We start from the raw sequence: 22832 nt of genomic DNA on the forward strand, positions 1-22832 counted from the left end.
ACTGGGAGTTTATTGCTGAACTGCAATTTTCTCCTTAAGGATGACAGCAGTGATCTTGGAGAAAACTTACTGCTCATTACAGCTTCTTGGTCTTCAATGACGCTCATACACTCTTATTTTAATCAAGGAACAGTAGCAGCAGTCAAGCTACAAAGCCATTCTTATATCTAGAGATGGAGCTGGGTAGTCTGGAAATCCTTGTGTTCCTACAGGAGTAGCAACTTCAACACAAGAAGCCAGTACTTCTCCAGCATAAAAAGGAGTGCTTCTCATTCAAGAATTTACAGGAAGACAACTCAAGTTTTTATGCCTCACCATTACCATTGCCACCAAATTACCAGCAGTAGATGTGGTTCACAATCTTGCATCACGAGATGAAGTTTCATTTACCATTACTGTGACAATGCTCGTCTAGGTCAAGGTTACATCCGCCTTTGGATTTATGGTGGATAAAGCAAAAATCACCATTGGTGAAAGGTGGTACTAGGTTCTTACTTGCAGTAGGAGAATCTTTACAGGGGATTATCTTTTCCTCAGTACTACGGATAGGCTTGTGAAGAAATGGCATATATCACATTATGAACTCTATTTAAGACAACAACTGAAAGCAGTGATTGCACAAGAGTAACCTCTGCTACTGGATTCTAAAATGACTGTCCTACTCAGGGAAGATCTTTCATACTTGTAGAAGAGCAACTGAGAGTCACTTAGGCATTATCAGCTATTGGCCTATTGTCATGAAAAATGGCCTTTCTATAGCCATGCTACAAGGTATAGTAAATATGGCCTCGTGGCTTGGTAGCTTCTCCAAGTGAGTACATGCCCCAGGAAGAGGAACCCATCTGAAAGCAGAATTTATCCTTTGCAGAATCTTCCATTGCAACTAAGAACTTTCACTGCAGTTAAGAACTTCTTGAAAGAGGGAGAAAGAAGAATTCAGTTCAGCCTGAAATACTAGTATCAGACTCATGAAAGGAGAGGAGGCTGAGAGCTTGCCTGCAGTTCTGTTGCTTTAATAATAAAGTGGAACATTAAGAAACTGTTTTCTGCTCCTAACCTTGGGTTTCTTCCTGCCAGATGGTCTTGGGAGAATGTAGAGAATATAACCAGAGCATCTGCAGTGTGGAAGAACTCTGAAAGTGCATGGGTAAATAGTGAGGAAGTTCAGGAGGTTGGAAGCACTTTATTTGAGGCGTACAGAAACTGGATCACTGAAACAACATCTGATATGATTCCTGAAGTCAGGATTGTTGCACAAGAAGCAGAAACAGCAATAGTCGTCTGCTTTGGTTTTTCATCTGTCTTCAGATAAGACAATTCTTTCTTGGGATGTATTTACCCCTCTAACTTGAGGAAGCTTAGAGTAATGTTTAACTGTGTAGGAGTACATGAAATGAACCTCATTCCTAGCAAACTGTTGAAACATAATATAAGAGGAAAAGAATGCATGAAACATGGCCTTCAGCTACTGAAAGGAATCCTACAGACCGAATACAGATTTTTATTTCAACTTTTCAATGAAATTCTGAATTAAATGAGCTGAATGTCCTAATGCCAGTCAAAAGTCTATGCAGGCCTAAAACAAGTGCCCTATTTCCCCATGTGTACAGACTCCCAGTGGAGTGTTCAGAGATAGAGGGATCCAGGCTCTTTATTCAGTGAAGGGACTTAGAGACCTTTGAAAAACAAAAATCTGTACTCCTACATGATGTTCCCACCTAAAACTAGAGTTGTGAAGACACAGTTGGTGATGTCTCAAAATTACTCCTAGATGCTGTTCAATTAAGCCCACAGTATGTCTTTCTTAGGATACATGAAGATCATGATTCAAAAGAGCAGGCTGATGATATGTTTCTTTGATAGAACTTTAGAGCTCATCAAAAATCACTGTGTATTTTAAATCTTGCAAGGTGTGGAAAGGGTGTAAAGTAAGTATTGCACAGCCATAATGTCCATTTCTATAGAAAACAGTATTTTCAGGGACAAAGTCTATGTGACAGATTCTATCCTATGGAGGAAAAGAAGGTGGTCAGGAGTAGCCAGTATGGATTCACCAAGGGGAAATCCTGCTTAACAAATCTGATGATAGCCCTCTATGTTGGAACGACTGGCTGGGTAGATGAGGCAAGAGCCATCATCAGTGCCACAGAGTCCAGTAGGAGGCCTGTGGCTAGTGGCGTCCCCCAGGGCTCAGTCCTGGGTCCCATCCTGTTCAACTGCTTTGTCAATGACCTGGATGAGGGGACAGAGTGCCTCCTCAGCAAGCTGGGAGGAGTGGGTAACACACCGGAGGGCTGTGCTGCCATTCAGAAAGGCCAGGGCAGGCTGGAGAGCTGGGTGGAGAGGAATCTCCTGAGGTTCAACAAGGGCAAGTGCAGAGTCCTGCACTTGGGGAAAAATAGCCCTAGGCACCAGTACAAGCTGGAGGCTGACCTTCTGGAGAGCAGCTCTGCAGAGAAAGACCTGGGAGTGCTGGTGGATGACAGGCTGACCATGAGCCAGCAATGTGCCCTTGTGGCCGGGAAGGCCAATGGTCTCCTGGGGTGCATCAGGAAGAGTGTTGCCAGCAGGTGGAGGGAGGTGATCCTGCCCCTCTACTCAGCCCTGGGGAGGCCTCATCTGGAGTGCTGTGTCCAGTTCTAGGCTCCCCAGGAAAAGAGAGACATGGAGCTACTAGAGAGAGCCAGCATAGGGCTACAAGGATGATCAGAGGGCTGGAGCACCTGCCCTATGAGGAACGGCTGTGAGAGCTGGGCCTGTTCAGCCTGGGGAAGAGAAGACTGAGGGGGGGATCTTATCAATGTGTATAAGTACCTGAAGGGAGGGTGTCAAGGGGATGGGGACAAACTCTGTTCAGTTGTCCCATGTGACAGGACAAGAGGCAATGGGCAGAAATTGAAGCACAGGAAGTTCCGCCTGAGCGTGAGGGGGAATTTCTTCCCTGTGAGAGTGACGGAGCACTGGCACAGGTTGCCCAGGGAGGTTGTGGAGTCTCCTTCTGTGGAGATCTTCAAGGGCCACCTGGATGGAACCCAGTCTACCATGCTCTAGGTGACCCTGCTTGAGCAGGAGGATTGGACTAGATGATCTCCAGAGGTCCCTGCCAGCCTTACTGATTCTGTGATTCTATGATTCTATGACACTCAGTCAGTTGTTAAAAACTTGAATAAATCAGTATCCTTTGGATGGGGTAAGTGTTTACTGCACTCTAGTTTGCTTACAGAGGAATAACCTACGAGGGTAGAACTTTCCTTTTTCAACTGGTCTCTGGAAAGAAGTATCTGAACTTAATGAAAATGGTGTTAGAGAATAAGGCATTTCCCAATGAGAAATTTGTAAAGTTGTTTGTTTGTAGAGAAAAGTTTCCGAAATGCTGTGCTTCTAAAAAATGAAAATAATTGTTTTTAATATTTACAAATTTTATTGTCATCTATTTTTTATTATTATTATTCCATTAAAGATATCTAGATTAAAAAAATGCCTAGTATACCAATTTCAGATATTCTTATATCATTTAATATTTACTTTCACAAACTGTTCCACTGACCTCTGTTAAGCTGACATACAGCAATTTGCTATTATTTCATTTGATTTAATAAGACAGTCAAAGGAGAAAAATTAAAGCTGTATTAAATTGGATACTCTTTTCAAAAGAAAACACAAAGTAGCATAACTATAAATATATATTGGTAAAATTCTAAATAGCATATTTTTCATTCTAATAGTGAAATTATTTTGGTAATCAGTAGGATAACATGCATGTGCCACTGACATGCAACACTGAAATGAATTATTGGAATATGTATTCTTCATTTTCTTCTTCTTGGGTATTTTCACAACGAATTAGTGAACGTTGGGAATAAATTTTGGTAGAATTACAAGCAGTATTACTTGTTATGAATAAGTTTAGTCTAGATAGGAAACAACCCTGCTATATAAATGTCTTCCATCTGATCAAAATCACCTTTTTCAGGTCTGAATGATTAAACCTGAGTTAAAAAAGCTGTAAGCCAATTGTCTTCTTTTGCTTCTCAGGTATTAGGGAAATGTACTTGCAGATTTGTATAACACTGTAGGGATTTATTTATGGATTTATGGATATTACAATATTTAAATACATCCATATAAGCTTTTTAGATTTAGACAAGCTTGTCTTATACAAAACCCTTCTCCAAAATGTGTCATAGTTTAATTTTGATTGTTCAGTCACTAGGTTTAGCATTCAAGAAAACACTTTCTTATCAGTAAGACCACTTTCCTTAGGGTGTCGTAGTTGCATAGCTGAGCTGTCAATTTTACCACATTATTGTTCATGCATTATTATTGATTATAAAATCTGGAGTCAGTATATGGCCTTTATGTTTTAAATTTTCAAAATATATTGCCAAGTATTTCACTGCTGTGATTCACATTTCCACAATACAGTCAACTGTTCTCTATTACTTTAGTCCATCAGAACTCAATCAGAATTCATAATGTTTTGTTCTTCTGCCATTGCTGGAGGAAATTGAAATTTGTTAACCCATTAAATAATTTCTAGAATATTTTATATCTCAGAACATCTATTACTGTATTGCAAAAAAACTTCTTTAATAATCATCTGTAAAAGACAGTCAAATATAGTGTTGAAAAAAAGTGCTACAAGGAAAACAGCTTATACATCCCTTATAGCTTATAAACTTCTTAAGAGCTTATAGTATTGAAAAGTAAAACAGATTTTAAGAGAAGTAGCTGGCTAGTTCTAAAGAATTTAACTGGACATGTCTATCTTTTTTTATTATTATTTATTTATTTTAGGCTATGTCATCATGTTGCTTATAACTTTGCAAACACTGACATCAGTGTCTTTATATAGTATAGCAATATCCAGAGCCGTGCAAGTGTTTTCTATTTAACTTTTGGAATAGTATGTTATTTAGCACATATAATGATGTGAATATGTAGTAGGGGAAAAAAAATAATATTTTGAGTGGCTAAGTCACAAAGTCACTAAATGATTATAAATAAGTTTCCTAGCTCTTTTCTTACCTTTTTTTTTTTTTTTTAATAAATTTATTCATCTGTATTCTTGCACTGTCACTAGAGATGCTATTGTTTCTTATTCCTGAAAACTGTGGGCCACTCTTTCTTTCTTCTTTTCACAATTTGGAAGGAAAGTTTAGTAATCAATATGAGTTACTTTTCTGAATTTATATATATATTTTAATTCAAATAGCATATCACAGTTGCATTTCTGTAATATGTACTACATTAATATATGCTTTAAAGTGAGTCTCTTATATTGTATAGAAACTGTCACCATACAAAAGAAAACATTTGGGAAAAATAGTGGAAAAGTATATAAGGATACAGAATTTGTTTCTAAATATATATTTGTATAAGTTATGCATTTCTAAAACAAAAAGTTGGTCACAAGTAATAATATGCACTAAAAATAATCAACATTTTTCATAAAATATTTTCCACTCAGTAGTATTTTCTTACAATTGGAAAGAAATATATTGTTTACAAATTAAAAGCTTTCAATAGGAAATATTTTCCATAGAAATTTTTTAGCATAATTTTAGTGAATTTAAATCGAAGGTTCATTTGCAAAATGAGAGAGGAAAGGCACACTTTAGAATATAGTTTGTTATTCCAATGATCCCTAAATTTCTCATAATTCTTGAATAGAATGTTATATTATTTTATTATCAGTACTCTTTTTAAAACATTATTACGCAAGGTTTATTTTGGGGAATTGAAGGCTCTCTGCAATAATGGTGTCCTATACAAATACTGTTCTCTAAAGAGAACTATGAATTTTTTGGTCAAGAGTTCTTAATAAAATGTTTTTTCGCTTTCCTATCTATAAAATGTAATTCAAAAGCAGCCTTTATGACTTTAAATACAGTAAACCATGCAACATTAACGACTTTCACTTATATACGTTTTGCAGAATACTCTGAAAAATGTTATACAAAGTTAAAGCGTAAGAGGCATTGTGATAACATTCCAGAATCTGTATAAAAAGTATTGAGATTTTATAATTATAGGTGTTATCTCTCTAGATATTCAAAATTTGCCACATAGTGATGGAAAATAGAAATATCAAAATTTGATCATTCTTTTGATCTTGTTTAAGTAAAAAAGGACTATTTTCCATGCATCACAGGTTTCTCTTAAAATTCAGTAGAAGCATGGGTAAACTCATAATAGCATAACATGATATGAATATATTACAATTATTACATTAACAGCCACTCTGGGTTCAAAATTGAGATTTTCCACTTCAGTGAGAATATAATTCCTAATAAAATATGCATACTTAAGTATGTGAGACCTAAAGAGCAATTTAACACTTCTATAACACAGTTACTCAATATCTTACTTTTCTGTGTTTCGTAGATGTTCAAAAAAAGAGAGAGGCAATTTCAGAAATCTGTCTGCTATGTAGATTTATTATTGTGATAAGTGATTGGGTGAATACTTTTTGGAGTATGCTTTTTAAAGTTGCTTGTCTGACTCATAGTACACTTCTCATAGCATCTGCATTTTAACAGTTTATTTTTTAAAAAAAGCTGGTATCAAAACATAAATACACATAGATTATTATTTATAGCAGTTTCATATTAATTCTTCAACTTAATCAATGAGCATTAAAACTGGAAGTGGCAAAACAAGTTCGCACTTCTTTTTCTTTGCAAAACACAAACAGTAAATCATAACCATGCATAATTTCTGCTGTTATATATTATAAAGGTTATGTTTATACTATGAGCTGTGAATTAGATTAATGAGTTTTCTCAGCACCATAAACCTCCTCCACCAAAACAGAAGCTAAATTGCAATAAATCACTGTTTATGTTCACATATTTATGGGACAGCAAAGATTTAGAGTTCCTCAATAGGGAAAACTACCCCAACACAGAAGAAAGAAATTACAGCTTCTGTACTGTAAGGTGGATGAACAGGGGCAAAAGAATGAACATTGTTTTCACTTCACTATAAAAATAGCAGTAATTCATTAAAAGTAATTGCTAGAGCAAAGCTTTTTGCCAATATGTCAGCCAAAGTGATAATGCACCAACCCAATACGTTTGTTCTTTTCGTGTCACTGCAGATCAAAGCTATTAAATTATACACCATTCTTATATTATTGTTTGAACATTTTTTTTGTCAAAAAATTATTAGTGATGATATGTGTGCTATATTATTCGTATACTTTACACATTATAAAATCCTTACATAAGCCTGAGGAGTAGTATTTACATTTACACCTTTGTAGTGTTGCTTTCAGATTATTGTAGACATGATTTCTCAGTGCATTTCTTATAGAAACATAGTTATTAACTACATTTTCTTTCGTCAGTCACCCATAAAATGTTCACTTAAATAAGTCCTCTTTATGTTTAAAGGGAGTGTGGGGGAGGTCAGAAAGAATGAAACCACAAGTATTTGCATGCAAATTTTATGTGGTAAGATTTTATATTTGTGGAGAAACATCTAAAAGTATAACAAGAATCTTTTGTGAAGCTACTGACTTTCATTTCTTCCAAAAGCTTCAAACATAGAGAGGAGCAGTGCAGTGTTCAATCCCCCACCCACGCATGAATGGTAGTGCAGCAATTAAAGGTAGTTAACAGCCACTCCTCTAGCATGAACACTTGCAACCAATTTTCCAAAACAACAAAAAAGGGGGACATTCTTCTCACACCATGCATTGCTAAACCACGGACTGATTCTACAAAATGTAGCAGATGGTGAAAATGTATGTGAAACATAAAAGTCATCAGATAAGTTTAAAAAAGAAAAATAGGCATCAAGAGTAAAGAAAATTTGTGCTTTGGGAAGTCTGTAAGCCACAGATCTCTGAAAAATAGGAAGCTTTTTGATGAAAGTATCATTTTGTGCTTTTTACACAACAGCACTAAGTCATTCTAACACTCCTCTACTATTTGCTACTAACAGAGAGAGACTGAGGAACTGTATAGTCCTTTGGTCTGATCAGCTACAGTGATTCTTAATTTACGGTCTTATGCAGTTACAGCACCTTCTTAGTCTGTTGAAATGGAGGAACTAATCTGTTGCCATCTCAGCTGAGAAATGGTAAGATGGTGGTAGTTACAGAGGTTTTGAAGATCTTTCCTAGAAATAAAATTACTCATTACAGCTTGATCTCTCCAAAGAAAATAAATCCCAAACCCTTAAAGTCTAAACTTGTCAAGAGGAAAATCATTCTGTTGCCAAGAACAATACATTTCTGTTGTTCTCCCTTTCCCTTTGCACCTCCCCAGCAAGTTCACACATCATGTTCAGATTATTTAACAAGAGACATGAATGTCATTTATTTATAGTCAATGAAGAGAACTAAGACCTTCTAGGGAACAGTCAATCTGATCTCTGCTGATGATATACTTCAGGATGCAGTTCCCACATCCTACAAGTGCCTATTCTTCTTCTCTAATTGTAAACGGAGCATTACACACTATCTCAGACATAGCTGTCTTCACTGTGGCTGTTCACATGTAGCCAGATGACAACTCAACTCCCATTGAGTATTAACTCTTTAATACAAAATGAAGTATCACAAGTGTTTCCTTTGACGTGTAGAAGTCTGAAAATAATAAATTTCAGTTTAGAAACTGGTACAGCAGAATGGTATGCTATATAGTCTTATTCAGACAGTCTTAAAATAGTAAGATATATTATTTCCTCACTTCATCAACAATCACAAATATTCCCCTTAACCTTAGATTCAGGTCAATAACTCAAAGTAATGTCTACCACAGATAAGTTTATGGCTACAGAAAATATCAGCTAAAAGATTCTAATGAGATTTAATTCCTTTTTCATAAAACATAAAGGTACACTGCAACAAGACCCCAAATTGCAATATCCAAGTCCATCTGTCTTCCTGGTAAAATCCAGTTATTGTAAGATCCTGCATCCAAGGAAACAGAAAGATCAGGAGAGCGTTTTCAGTTCAATAATTATTACCCTGTTGATCTGAATCAACAGGATCATTCCAAAGGAATGATCATTCTTATCAGTTTATAAGTAAGTTTTTTTTTCCTTAAAGATAACATGTCATGCTAAAAAAATGAGCTCAAACGTATGCGTAAGCTAACTTATCTCCATTCCCCAATAATTTTGAACTGAGTAGAGTCTCAGAAAGCCCTATGAAAAGCAGATTCTCACTGCAAATGCAGAATAAAATTAATATTTAACACTTGAAAAAAAAAACTAAAGTCAAATGCACAGTAGCAGAAAATCACACTGAAACAGATTAAACCCTAGCATGAACTATGCATAGTAATCTGCAGTTTCTCATGACAGCAAAGCTCTTCTCAGACTGAGGGAGATTCCAGTGTACTGTTCTCTCCTCGTTCCCAAAAGAGGTAGTGATGAACCAACTCAGGTCTCCTTGTCAGCCCTGTGGGGAGAGCAGCACATCCAGAAAGCATTAGTTGAGGGACGCTACCTGTGCAGAAACGCCTCTGCCCACATTTTGCAATGGAAGTGTACTTCCAAATTTCCTTTAGAAGTATATTGTGATAGAGTACTACACCAGTGTAGTCAAGCAAGAGTACTACCACATGCTATCCAATATTTCAAATGCTTTCTTCACCTTTTGTGAAGTATCAAGAAGAAAAAAAGAAAAAAAATAACAGTGATTAAGAATTTTGATGTTTTAAGCAAGGCACGGATTTATGAATTGTCATACATACTGAGTGATAATACACCAATTTTTTTGAGTAGAGACCACCTTTACATTTTACATCTACACAGTATTGTCAAACTGGTGCCACAGATGTCACAATTTCAGTTCTATAACCAGTATCCCCACGCACAACAATGTGCATGTTTCAAATTCAGTTTTCATCAACATAGCTGACTTAAATTGTGGAAACGTCTAACTCATTATGGCTTAATTAAGATACTTCTTAGTCATATGGGTATGCACTTACTCATCTTTGCAGTTTTTCTGTAAGAGTTAACCACACAAAGTCTTTGAATTTTTAGCACATAAAGACTTGTAAATGTACCCATCTCATTAAAAGTATTATTCAAGAATATTTATAGGCTCATCAAGTTTCCAAACTGTGCTTTTCTCCTGGGATCAGCAACCAGTTATTACACTCTCTGTCCCCAGAAGATGCCCCACGTAACTTAGGCTGTTTTCTTTCCATATTTTTACAAGTGTCTTGTGCATGAACGATGACCTGTTTCCTAATAGTTTTGTTAAATAAAAAAAAAGAAAGCTAAAATTCATTAGCATTGTAGTTGAACTAGGTGACTTTATTAACAATTTTGCCTTTCTCCAAGTTAAATACAATTTGAATTGTTATCGTTTAAGAAAAAAAGAGGTTTATTCCATGATAAAGAAAACAAAGGGAAAAAAAATTGGGTCAGAGAAGAGGAAAAGTTCTGTTTATTAGTTGCTTAAAATTTCATTAAGTTCAGTCTCTTGCTGTTTTCCTTTACTTCGTTTGCTGATCTTGAAAAAGCTACTACATTAGGTACATTAAATAAGATCATGTTAGATGTGCTCCAACATAACAAGTCCTCCTTTTTACACAGTTAAGATCATATACAGAAGTGTTAAAATAAGCATTCAATTTCCATAGAAACAAGAATAATATTTTTACATACAGTATAGTTGATATAATTTGTTTCCTTTCAACATAACTTAATATCATTGCACTATTTTTTCTTACTTTTCTGCCCTGTAGAATGTGTTATTCTTAGAAAATACTCTGCTTCCATTTCTGTTGAGGAAATACTGAATTTTAAAAGATGGAAGTTTCTTCCCTAATGTTTTTTTTTTTGTGTGTGTGTGTGTGTGTGTGTGTGTGTGTGTGTTTGCAAGTATATTGCAATTACTATTTGGATAACTAAGCTGTTTCTTAGATAATAGAAGGCCTCATACAATTTTAATGTCAAGATATTCTGATCAGATAACTCAGATATGACATAGAAACTTAGATACTATGTGTCATATTTTATTATGATTTATGAACAATCACTTATGACTTGCTATAATCTGAATTGTGATGCATTGATGGCTAAATAGGAAGAAGGATAAATAGTCACAGGATGTCGTTGCATATACAACATAGAAACTTCTGTCTAAATGATAGCGACTATTCTCTATCTATACTTTATTAGGTAATAAAAAGATAAGGAAAATGTCTAAGGTCCTCTTCAGAGAACTGCTACTCATTATTCTTTCTATTGTTGTTGTTTTTATTGTTTATTATTCATAATTATCATTGCAGCTCTGCAAGTCTTGGGCTGCCTGAGGCCTCTCACTCTGGATGGTCTTCTTGCCTGCAGAAGATGTGCAGTTGTTGAGGAGCTGTGCTGCCAAATCACACAGCTGCAGGAGAAGGTCGGCCCACTGCACGCTATCAGAGAAGATGAGAAAGAGATCAGCCCCATCTTCTCTGAGATCCTGCTTCATCAAGAGTCTGAACCTCACTGTAGCAGAGAGGTAGGCACAGTCAACGCCTATCGAGTCAGAAAGTGGAAACTCACATTATGGCAAAGGTGGGAAGTAGACACTTCTGGCACCAGAAAAAGGGCTCCTGCTCCACTCAAATAGAGACTTGCAATTTTGGGAGGGTTCACTCCCCTTTTGGATGATGAGGAGCCAGGAGTGCTGTCAAATGGAGCATCTGTGACAGTTCAACCTCCATAACACTGTAGCACTGGAAGGAAGCAGCTGGTATTAGTCCCCCTGCTATGGGGGACAGAGACTCCCATCTTCCTACCTGACCTGCTAGCTAGGGAGATTTGCTGCTTGCCTGTCACTTGCCTTTGAGACGTTGTGGAGAGGCTGCTGAGGCTTGTCTGGCTCTCAGACTATTACCTCCTGCTGCTCTTCCATGTGGGTACCACTGACCAGCGGAGCCAAGGGAGAGCTGGAAAGCATCAAGTGTGACTATATGGCTCTGAGGGTGATGCATGCCCACGTGGCAATCTCCTCGATCCTGCTGGTGAGGGAGAAGGGTGTGAGAAGGGCAAACAGATCCTGTGAATTAACAATTGGTTGTGCAGCTAGTGTTAGTGCTTGGGCTTCTATGATCATAGGACCCTATGACTGCTTCAAAGACTGATGACTGCTTGGAAAAGATAGTGGGGCAAGAGTATTATTGCCAATAAGCTGTCCAACCTAGTAAAGAAGACTTTAAACTAGGAATGACAGAGGAGGGAGAGAATGACCAACAGTCGAGTGAGGAAATGATGGTCAGGGCCAGCAACCAAAGGTTCTGGGATCATGTGAAGAGAAGGGACCTCTTAATGAATAAAACAGGCTGAAGTGGAATCATCCCAACATACACACTTAAATAAGGAAGTACCTAGGGGGAAAGCACTAGTGCCCTTTCTGGGAAATTAGCACACTAGGGTGCTGCTCTGAAGTGCCTGAACACTGTGTGTACAGCATGAGAAACAAACGTGAGGAATTACAAGTCAGTGTGCAGTTACAGGGCTATGACTTCACTGAGATTACAGAGATGGGGTGGGATAACTCGCCCAACTGGAATGCTGCAAAGGATGGATACAAGCTCTTTAGGAAGGACAAGCCAGGCAGGCAAGGAGAGTGAGTCATCCTTTATGGCAGAGAGGTCTGCTTGGGTCCAGGGCCAGCTGAGAGCTTATGGGTCAGGCAGCCCAATAGAGGTGACATTACAGTAGGTGTCTGCTATAGACTACCTGATCAGGAAGAATAAATAGATGAAGCTCTCTTCAGATAATAGGAAGAAGCTTTACATTCACATGCCCTGGTCATCACAGGGGACTTCAGTCACCCTTGTATCTGCTTGAGGGACAACACAGCAGGACACAAGCGATCCAGGAGATTTCTGGAGTGCATTGATGGCAACTTCCTAACTCAGATGATCAAGGAGCCAATGAGGACTGGTGCTCTGCTAGACCTCCCAGTTACAAATAGGAAAGAATTAGTCGGAGATGTGAAGATCAAGGCAGCCTTGACTACAGTGTCCATCAGATGGTTCAAGATCCTGTAAGGAAGGAACGGGTCAGAAAGCAGCATTGCAACCCTGGCCTCCAGGTGAGGAGACTTAGGCCTGTTCAAGGGCCTGCTTGGAAGAATCTCATGGGATACAGCCCTGGAGGCACTAGAGGTCTAAGAGAACTGGTTGATTTTCAAGGATCACCTCTTCCAACCTGAATAATGGTCCATCCCAACAAGCAGGAAATCAAGTAAAGGCAACAGGAGGCCAGTAAAAGTAAGGCGATAGAAAATACGTGCCTATGACTAAATGGGGCTGCGGCCCTGGTGAGAAAGGACATGGAAAAGGCAGAGGTACTCAATGTTTTCTTCACTTCAGTCTTTACTGGTAAAACTAGCCTTCAGAAATCCCAGGACCCTGAAACTTGTGAGAAAGTATGGAGTAAGGAAGATTTACCCTTGGTGAAGGAGAATCAGGGTAGGGAATATTTAAACTGGATACCATTCCAGACACATGAAGGACAAGAAGGTAGTTGGAGTGGTCAGCATGGATTTACAAAGGGGAAACCATGCCTAACCAAGCTGGTAGCCTTCTGTAATAACTGGCTTAGCTGATGAGGAGAGAGCAGTGAATATTGTCTATCTTGACTTTAATAAAGCCTTTGATGCAGCCTTCCATAACATCCTCACAGACAAACATGAAATATGAGGTAGGTAAGCGGAAAATGATACTGGCTGCCAGGTTCAGAGGGTTGTGATCAGAGGCATGAATTCAGTTATTAGAGGTGTTTCTCCTGGGTTGATACTGGGGGTCAATACTGTTAAATCTCCCTATTAATGACCTGGGTGATGGGACAGAGTGCAACCTCAGCAAGTTCACAGACACTGAAAAACTGGGAAGAGTGACTGATACACCATGTGGTTGTGCTGCTGTTCAGAGAGACCTCAACAGGCTTTAAGAAATGGACAGAGAAGAATCTCATGAAGGGAAGTGCAGAGCCCTGCACCTGGGATAGAGGGGAAGAATAACCCCATGTATATTGGTACAGGCTGGGGTTGACCAGTCAGAGAGCAGCTTGGTGGAGAAGGAGCTGGGGATCCTGGTGAACAATAAGTAGAACAATGTACTCTTGTGGCAAAGGCAAACAGCCTCCTTGGCTGCTTTAGGAAGAGCATTGCCATAGGTCGAGGAAGGTGATCCTTCCCCTGCACTCAGCCCTAGTCAGGCCACATTTGGGGCACTCTCCTGAGTCCTGGTCTGGATTCCCGATTACAGGAAAGACATGGATTTACTGAAGTGAATGCAGCAAAGGGCCACGAGGCTGCTTAAGGGATTAGAGAATCTCTCATATGAGGAGAAGCTGAGAAAGCTGGGACTGCTCAACCTGAAGATGAGAAGGCTTACAGGAACCTTATTAGTATGTGTAAATATCTGAAGGATGGGAGTAAAGAAGAGGGACTCTTCAGAGGTGCCCAGTGATAGGATGAGTGGCAAGGGACACAAACTGAAACAAAAAAGTTACATTTAAACTTAAGAAAAAAATATTTTTACCGTGCGGATGGCTGAACCCTGGAACAAGTTTCTTAAACAGGTTGTGGTGTCTTCTTCCTTGGAGATATTGAAAACCCAGCTGGACTCCCCTGAGCAATCTGCTCCTGTTCACTCTGCTTGGGCAGGGAGGCTCGACTAGATGATCTCCACAAATCCCTTCCAATCTCACCTGTTTTATAATTCCATGATTCTGAAGTTAGGATTGGTGGTATTTTATTGGACTTCCAAAAAGAAAAGTTGCTTTTTTGTTGGTTTTGCAATTATTTTTATAGTTACTTATCATCTGGTGGATTATTGCTGTTAAATTATGCATAAACTTGGACTTGATTGTAATATCTCCTCCTGAAATAAAATCTGTACAAATACAAATAAATAGATAAAAATAGTAGAACAATTGGAGTCAGAGTCTGTTAAAACCATATTCAAATCATACACTGGAGCTTTTTAATTATATTCTGATTATTCTCAGAAGAAATAGCATGCAGTGCTTTCCCTACAACACTCTGAAGCTTAGAAGTAGAAAGGCATTTACAATATCTGTTATATAAAAAGCTGATGGTTGCTGCCTTAGTGCTGCTGTTGATTTCGGCTAAGTGAGGAACTTTGTGAAACTGATTGGTACCAACAGCGGCCTTTGAATGTAATCAATTCCAATATCTTTCCATTTTCTTCTAGTAAAAGTTTTGGAAACAGTAACATTTTGGATTTATTTAAAATTCTTTATGGGGCAGATCTTCTTTATAGATCATCTTTCAATTTATTTTTTTAATTTCGCTACAGATATAATCACTCACGATCACTATTTTTTGAATTACATGTGTCTTCTAACTACTTGGCAGGTTTTTGACACATTTATGAACTCTAGTAGTTGCAGGGTATTTTCACTCTTTCAATATTTCTTACTATAAGTAAGAAACTTTGTCCTTGTTCCTACTCTCCAGGCTAGTTTGGTCTTCAGGACTGTTCATTTTGCCATGGTGTAGTCTCTTCTGGGGCTACTGAAGGCTTCTATTCTGTTTGTACTTTTATTTATCATAGATTTAGATAAGGAATTAGGAGACAATCCAACCTACAGTCAGACTGAGCCAAGCATGATTCATTTTAACTTACTATAGCCATTTTACCTTATTATAAATATTTGAAAGATTGGACTTCTAATCTAAGATATTCTTTGTGTCTTAGAAATCAGAAAGAAACAAAGACATTGAAAAAGTGACTTATCCCAACTTAAAACAGATGTTTAAGATAAGACAGATATAACTCACCATTTCTGTAGCCTATCTTCCCCAGTTAACAGCAGTGGGAAGCAAAAAATTAGCTTAGGCTAAACACTTTGGAGCTTTCAACTGAGTGTTATTTATATATCTCAGCATCATGTTCTGTCAAGCTTATGGTAAGTATAAACCTAACACAAAAGTTGGACCTGGTCTTTTTTCTGGAACTCCTTATACTTAGACAGAGAAAATGCTTTAATTTTAAAGTAACTTGCTATTCATTTCCTGCACTGCGGACAAGACTTTTAACAATAAGGTTCTCCAGTGGAAAAAACCCAACATATATTTAATTGTCCATTCTAATCAGACAGTCAAATTATGCAGAATCACAGAATGGTTGAAGATGGAAGGGACCTCCAGTGATCATCTAGTGCAACCTCCCTGCTGGGGCACCTAGAGTACATTGCAGAGGATCATGTCCAGGTGGCTTTTGAATATCTCCAAAGAAGGAGACTCCACAATCTCTTTGAGCAACCTGTTCCAGTGCTCTGTCACTCTCATTATAAAGAAGTTTTTCCTCATGTTCAGATGGAACTTCCTATGTTTCAGTTTGTGCCCATTGCTTCTTCTCCTGTTACTTGACTTGCTTCCTCACTCACTCCAGGATACCATTGTCCCTCCTGGCCACAAGGACACACTGATGGCTCATAGTTAACCTGTTGTCCACCAGGACTCCCAGGTCATTCTCTGCAGAGATGCTTTCCAGCCGATCAACCTCCAATCTGTACTTGTGTGTGCCCTTATTGCTCCCTAGGGGCAGGACTCTGCACTTGCCTGTGTTGAACTTCGTGAGTTTGATCTCTACACAACTTTCCAGCCTGTTCAGCCCTCTCCTGTACCATAGAATCATAGAATCAGTAAGGTTGGAAGGGACCTCTGCAGATCATCTAGTCCAATCCTCCTGCTCAAGCAGGGTCACCTACAGCATGGTAGAAAGGGTTGCATCCAGGTGGCCCTTGAAGATCTCCAGAGAAGGAGACTCCACAACCTCTCTGGACAACCTGTGCCAGTGCTCCATCACTCTCACAGGGAAGAAATTCCCCCTCACGCTCAGGCGGAACTTCCTGTGCTTCAATTTCTGCCCATTGCCTCTTGTCCTGTCACACAGGACAACTGAAAAGAGTTTGTCCCCGTCCCCTTGACACCCTCCCTTCTGGTACTTGTACATATTGATAAGATCCCCCCCTCAGTCTTCTCTTCCCCAGGCTGAACAGGCCCAGCTCTTGCAGCCGTTCCTCATAGGGCAGGTGCTCCAGCCCTCTGATCATCTTCGTAGCCCCACGCTAGACTCTCTCTAATAGCTCCATGTCTCTCTTGGACTGGGCAGCCCAGAACTGGACACAGCACTCCAGATGAGGCCTCCCCAGGGCTGAGTAGAGGGGCAGGATCACCTCCCTTGACCTGCTGGCAACACTCTTCCACATGCACCCCAGGAGACCATTGGCTTTCTTGGCCACAAGGGCACACTGCTGGCTCATGGTCAGCCTGTCCTCCACCAGCACTCCCAGGTCCTTCTTTGCAGAGCTGCTCTCCAGCAGGTCAGTCCCTAGCCTGTACTGGTTCCTGGGGTTATTTTTTCCCAAGGTGCAGGACTCTGCACTTGCCCTTGTTGAACCTCAGGAGTTTCCTCTCTGTCCAGCTCTCCAGCCTCTCCAGGTCTCTCTGAATAGCAGCATAGCCCTCTGCTGTATCTGCCACTCCTCTCAGTTTGGTATCATCAGCAAACTTGCTGAGGAGGCACTCTGTCCCTTCATCCAGGTCATTGATGAAGAAGTTGCACAGGATGGGACCCAGGACTGAGCCCTGGGGGATGCCACTAGCCACAGGCCTCCAACTGGACTCCACGCCACTGATGACAACCCTCTGAGCTCTGCCTTTCAGTCAATTCTCAGTCCACCTCACTGTCCACTCCTCTAACCCACACTTCCTGAGCTTATCTAGGAGGATGTCATGGGAGACAGTGTCAAAAGCCTTGCTGAAGTCAAGGTACACAACATCCACTGCTCTCCCCTCATCTACCCAGCCAGTCATTCCATCATAGAAGGCTTTCAGATTGGTAAAGCAGGATTCCCCCTTGGGGAATCCATGCTGGCTACTCCTGATCACCTTCTTCTCCTGCAGATGCCTGGAGATGACATCCAGAATGAGCTGTTCCATCACCTTTCCAGGGATGGAGGTGAGGATGACCAGCCTGTAGTTGCCTGGGTCCTCCTTCTTGCCCTTCTTGAAGACTGGAGTGACATTGGCTTTCTTCCAGTCCTCAGGCACCTCTCCAGTTCTCCAGGACCTTTCAAAGATGATGGAGAGTGGCCTGGCAACAACATCTGCCAGTTCCCTCAGTACCCATGGGTGCATCCCATCCGGGCCCATGGATTTGTGAATGTCAGGCTTGCCCAGAAGGTCTCTAATCCTATCCTCCTTAACCAAAGAAAAGTCTTCCCTTCTCCAGACATTCTCCCTCATGTCCAGGCTGCAGGATTCATGAGGGCTGCCCTTAGCAGTGCAGACTGAAGCAAAGAAGGCATTCAGTAATTCTGCCTTCTCTGTATCCCTTGTCACCAGAGCCCCCGCCCCATTCAGTAGTGGGCCCACATTCTCCCTAGTCCTCCTCTTGCTGATGATGTATTTGAAGAAGCCCTTCTTGTTGTCCTTGACATCCCTTGCCAGACTCAATTCCAGCTGGGCCTTAGCCTTCCTCGCCACATCTCTACATGCTCTGACTGCATTCCTATAATCCTCCTAAGTAGCCTGTCCCCTCTTCCACATTCTGTTCACTTTCTTCTTGTATTTGTGTTTTGCCAGGAGCTGCTTGCTCATCCATGCAGATCTCCTGTCGCCTTCGCTGCACTTCTTACTCACAGGGATGCACCGCTCTTGAGCTTGGAGGAAGTGATGTTTGAATACTAGCCATCTCTCCTGGACCCCCCCTCCTTCTAGGGCCTTAACCCATGAGATTCCTCCAATTAGGTCTCTGAAGAGCCCAAAGTCCACCCTCCTGAATTGCAGGGTTGCAATCCTGCTTGTTGCCTTACTTCTTTCCTGCAGGATCCTGAACTCCACCATCTTGTGGTCAGTGCAGCCAAGGCTGCCCCCAACCTTCACATCTCTAACAAGTCCCTCTCTGTTGGTAAGGACAAGGTTCAGCAGGACATCCTTCCTTGTAGGCTACTCCACCATTTGTGACAAGAAGTTATCATCAGTGCATTGCAGGAGCCTCCTGGACTGTTTGTGCCTTACTGTGTTGTCCTTCCAGCAGATGTCAGGGTGGTTGAAGTCCCCCATGAGAACCAGGGCCTGTGATCTTGAGGCTACCTCCAGCTGTCTATAGGAAGCCTCATCAACTTCCTCTTCCTGGTCAGGTGGCCTGCAGTAGACACCCACAACAATGTCCCCCATGTTAGTCTGCCCTTTGATCTTTACCCACAAGCTCTCGACTGCCTCCTCCTCCTCCACCCCATTCAGAGGCAATGGAGATTGCTCATTAGCAATAGCTACACCCAGCTTGAGTTGGGGATAAATGCTGGGGCTTCTTCCGGAAGAGTTTAAGGCTTCCTGCAGTTGCCCTTGCCCAGCTCCCCTTACCTGTTAGCAGAGTCACTCTCCAGTCCCCTCGTCCCACAAGGGTTAGCAGACCACAATGTCTAACACAGGCCCCAGAAGTTCAATGCAGAGCCTAGACAGTGCTGCGCAAACTGCTGCATCTGTTTGCTGCCTCTGTTAGCTGCGTTCCTCAGCAAGTTTGCTGAAGAGGCACTCTGTCCTCTCATCCAGGTCTTTGATGAATAAGTTAAACAGGATGGGACCCAGTCCCCTGAGGGACACCACTAGCCACAGGCCTCCAACTAGTCACAACCCTCTGAGCTCTGCTTTTCAGACAGTTCTCAATTCACCTCACTGTCCATTCATCTAACCCGCGCTTGCCTATAAGGATGTTAAGGGAGACAGTGTCAAAAGCCTTGCTGAAGTCAAGGGAGACAACATCTACTGCTCTCCCCTCATCTACTGAGGCAGTCATTCCATCACAGAAGGCTGTCAGATTGGTAAAGCAGGATTTCCCCTTGGTGAATCCATGCTGACTACTTCTGATCATCTTCTTTTTCTCTGCATATTTAGATATGACATCCAGGATGAGCTATTCCATCACCTTTCCAGGGATGGAGGTGGGGAAATTCTTGAAGCTCAACACACAGGAATCAGTAACTATTCTGGTTCCCTGGAAGATACATTGAGAATACAGAGGATTGTAAGACTCTTCTCATTCTTTAGTACAGATTTTATTCTCCCTCAGTTTTCCATAGAGGCCATACATGACATAGCATTTAAAGTAGTTTGTCCCTGGCTTTTGTCAGCTGTGGGATTCATACTCTTTTAAGTAAGCACATCAGATGACACAGACTATAGTATAAAGAGCAGGAAATAATTGTACTAGCCCTCCAGACTTAAATTATAGATGACACTAAAGAGATAGAAAACACATATGTGAAAGGAGAATCTTGACTGTGACCTAGTTGATTTATTAGAGCTAATTAGGTCAGTGGAGCTGACCTAATTTTTTAATTAATAAATTGATTCCAAAAGAACACATGAAGACATTGCCAGACTTACATAAACTAGGAAAGATAATTACATTGCAGAGATAACAAAACAGTTTGTAATGACTAATTTTTCATTTGAATAACTAAATTCTTACATCACAGTTATAAACTGTGCTGTATTGTAGCTGTAGTGTAGGTGGTGCTTCATATGGCATTTATATAAATATAAAATGTCAAGTACGTATTTTTTCCTGTAAAAAAATCTCTAGTCTACATTACATTGGAGAAGTGTGTAAATATATACTTTTTCTACATCTTTCTTGCATATTTTCAAATAGAAAATACAGTTAATTTCAGCAACAGAGGACATTATGAAAATTGCAGATAAATTTCTCAGAGGTTTCTTCTAATAATGTCTCACAACCAGTAATTATTCTTTGTATTCAGTTTCACTGCTGTTATTTTAATTATTTTCACTTTTATGTTGCCTTAGAGAAAAATAAGTATTCCTAATAATTAGAGAATTTTTAATTGCTTTTGAATATTATAAATAAATCAGCAAGATTCTTCCCCGAAAAAAAAAAATCTTTCTAAACTTGACAAACTATTTTATATCCCCAAAGGAATTCTGAGCTCATTTATGTTAAATTACCACTAGGATCAAACATAGTTTTTTATATGCTTTACAATTTGAAAATTAGTTGTAAAAAACTAACATGGGGAAAAAAATTAGATGGTGTGAGCAGAAAGTTGTGCCATAACTTCAGATCAATTTATTTAAAAGAAATTTTCAACAATCAGAAAGGTTGAGTAGTGAGTGATGACCACATATTTGCACTATATTTGAAGCCAGCTTATTCTTGGATTCACCTTGTCCTTCTCTGCCCAGTCCAGTAGCACCATTGTGCTAAATCATGAAAGATATGGCATTTTGCTGCATGGCTGCTGTCCAGAGAAGCTATATAATTCCACCTCTGCAATGCCTTACAGAGGCTCTTCATTTGAGAACTCTGATTTTACAAGTTTTGAGCCCAATCTCCAGGAATTTTGTTTAAGAAGAACAGGATACAATACTTAGATTTGTATTAACTATTATTTTCCAAACAATATTATTTAGATATACCTCATTTCTATATCTAATAAGATCTGTCCTGCACCTCACTTATAAAAGATAAGCAACTCCAAAAAGCATTAAGAGAAGCTGTTGCCTTCAATACTCCTGTAACACAAACACAGAGTCCCAGACTCCAGAATTCAGGATTCATAGATGATAATGAACATTTTATTTCTGTACACTAGCTCTGTTGATGATAAGGTGAGTAACTGTTTGGTTAAAGTGTCCTTTTTAAATGCAAGAAACAATGAATTCATGTATATCATAGAGCATGATACAGTGTATGAAGCAGAGTTCTGAGTCAGCAGAGAAATGTTATGTTGCAGCTTGTATATGTAATCATATACAAAATGTTTTATGTTTTTAGAGAAGTCACTTCACCTCTCTGTGACTTAGCTCCCTTGATCATAAACTGGAAAGTGTCTGTAAAAAAATAAACTTGCATTAATGTGTTAAATTACTATTCTAGCTCTAAATTTTCTTATTATTATTAGTGAAATAGATGGCTGCATACAGGCTCACTAAATGTTAAAAAGGCAGGTGCAGTCTGTAGACTGTATTTATTACATCTGACAAATTGTCTTAGTGGTCTTCTCTGGCTATAAAGAAATCTATGATTACCTGAAGGAGGTCACAAGAGCAAGTGGGCCAAATTTACATTTTATTGGTTTCCTTTGTAAAAATATGAAATTATAGTATGGATTTAAAGATATTCATGCTAATCTAAGATCTTTTGCTACATTAATCATTTAAAATCTCAATTATTATCTCCTGAGTTAAGGAGAGAATTATATATTAATTTGGGACCATAGTCAAGAGCCAACCATTTCCACAGACAGAACATGCTCTGGCCCATGCCCTGTGATGCCTTCCCAGTTTTTCAGATTATCCTCTTGACACTCAGAAACGTCACTGATACAGTTAAAAGTTATATAGCATAGTAACCTATGCAGTTTGTATGCTGTTGTTTTAGACATATGCTGTTGTTTTAGACATATGTCATGACCCAAATGAATCGCTCTGGCAAAATGAGGTTAGCACTATATCTGCCCAGTGCTAGTTGTTAAAACTACCCTGGCATCCATGGCAAAAATGAAGTGGTACAAATATTTTAATGGAGAGGCCTACCTGAAGGCACTTCTGAGGGATGCCTGGACCTCCTACACCCTGCTCTAATGGTTTATCTACACCCAGGGAAGACACAAAGCAGCAAAAACTGTTAGCAGCTTTATATGTTCCTAACACACTGGGAAAGGGAGACCACAAGGTGATAGCAACCCAGGCAGCAGCTGCTTAATTGACTTTAGATATGGAGAAAGTCTGAGAGATTAGCCTGGGGCTGCCTGACTAGTGAGGCAAGCAATTAATAGTTACTTCATTAGCCCCCAGGAGGAAAGAT

This window comes from Rhea pennata, chromosome 1 (assembly GCF_028389875.1).
Source record: "Rhea pennata isolate bPtePen1 chromosome 1, bPtePen1.pri, whole genome shotgun sequence".
Lineage (NCBI taxonomy): Eukaryota > Metazoa > Chordata > Aves > Rheiformes > Rheidae > Rhea > Rhea pennata.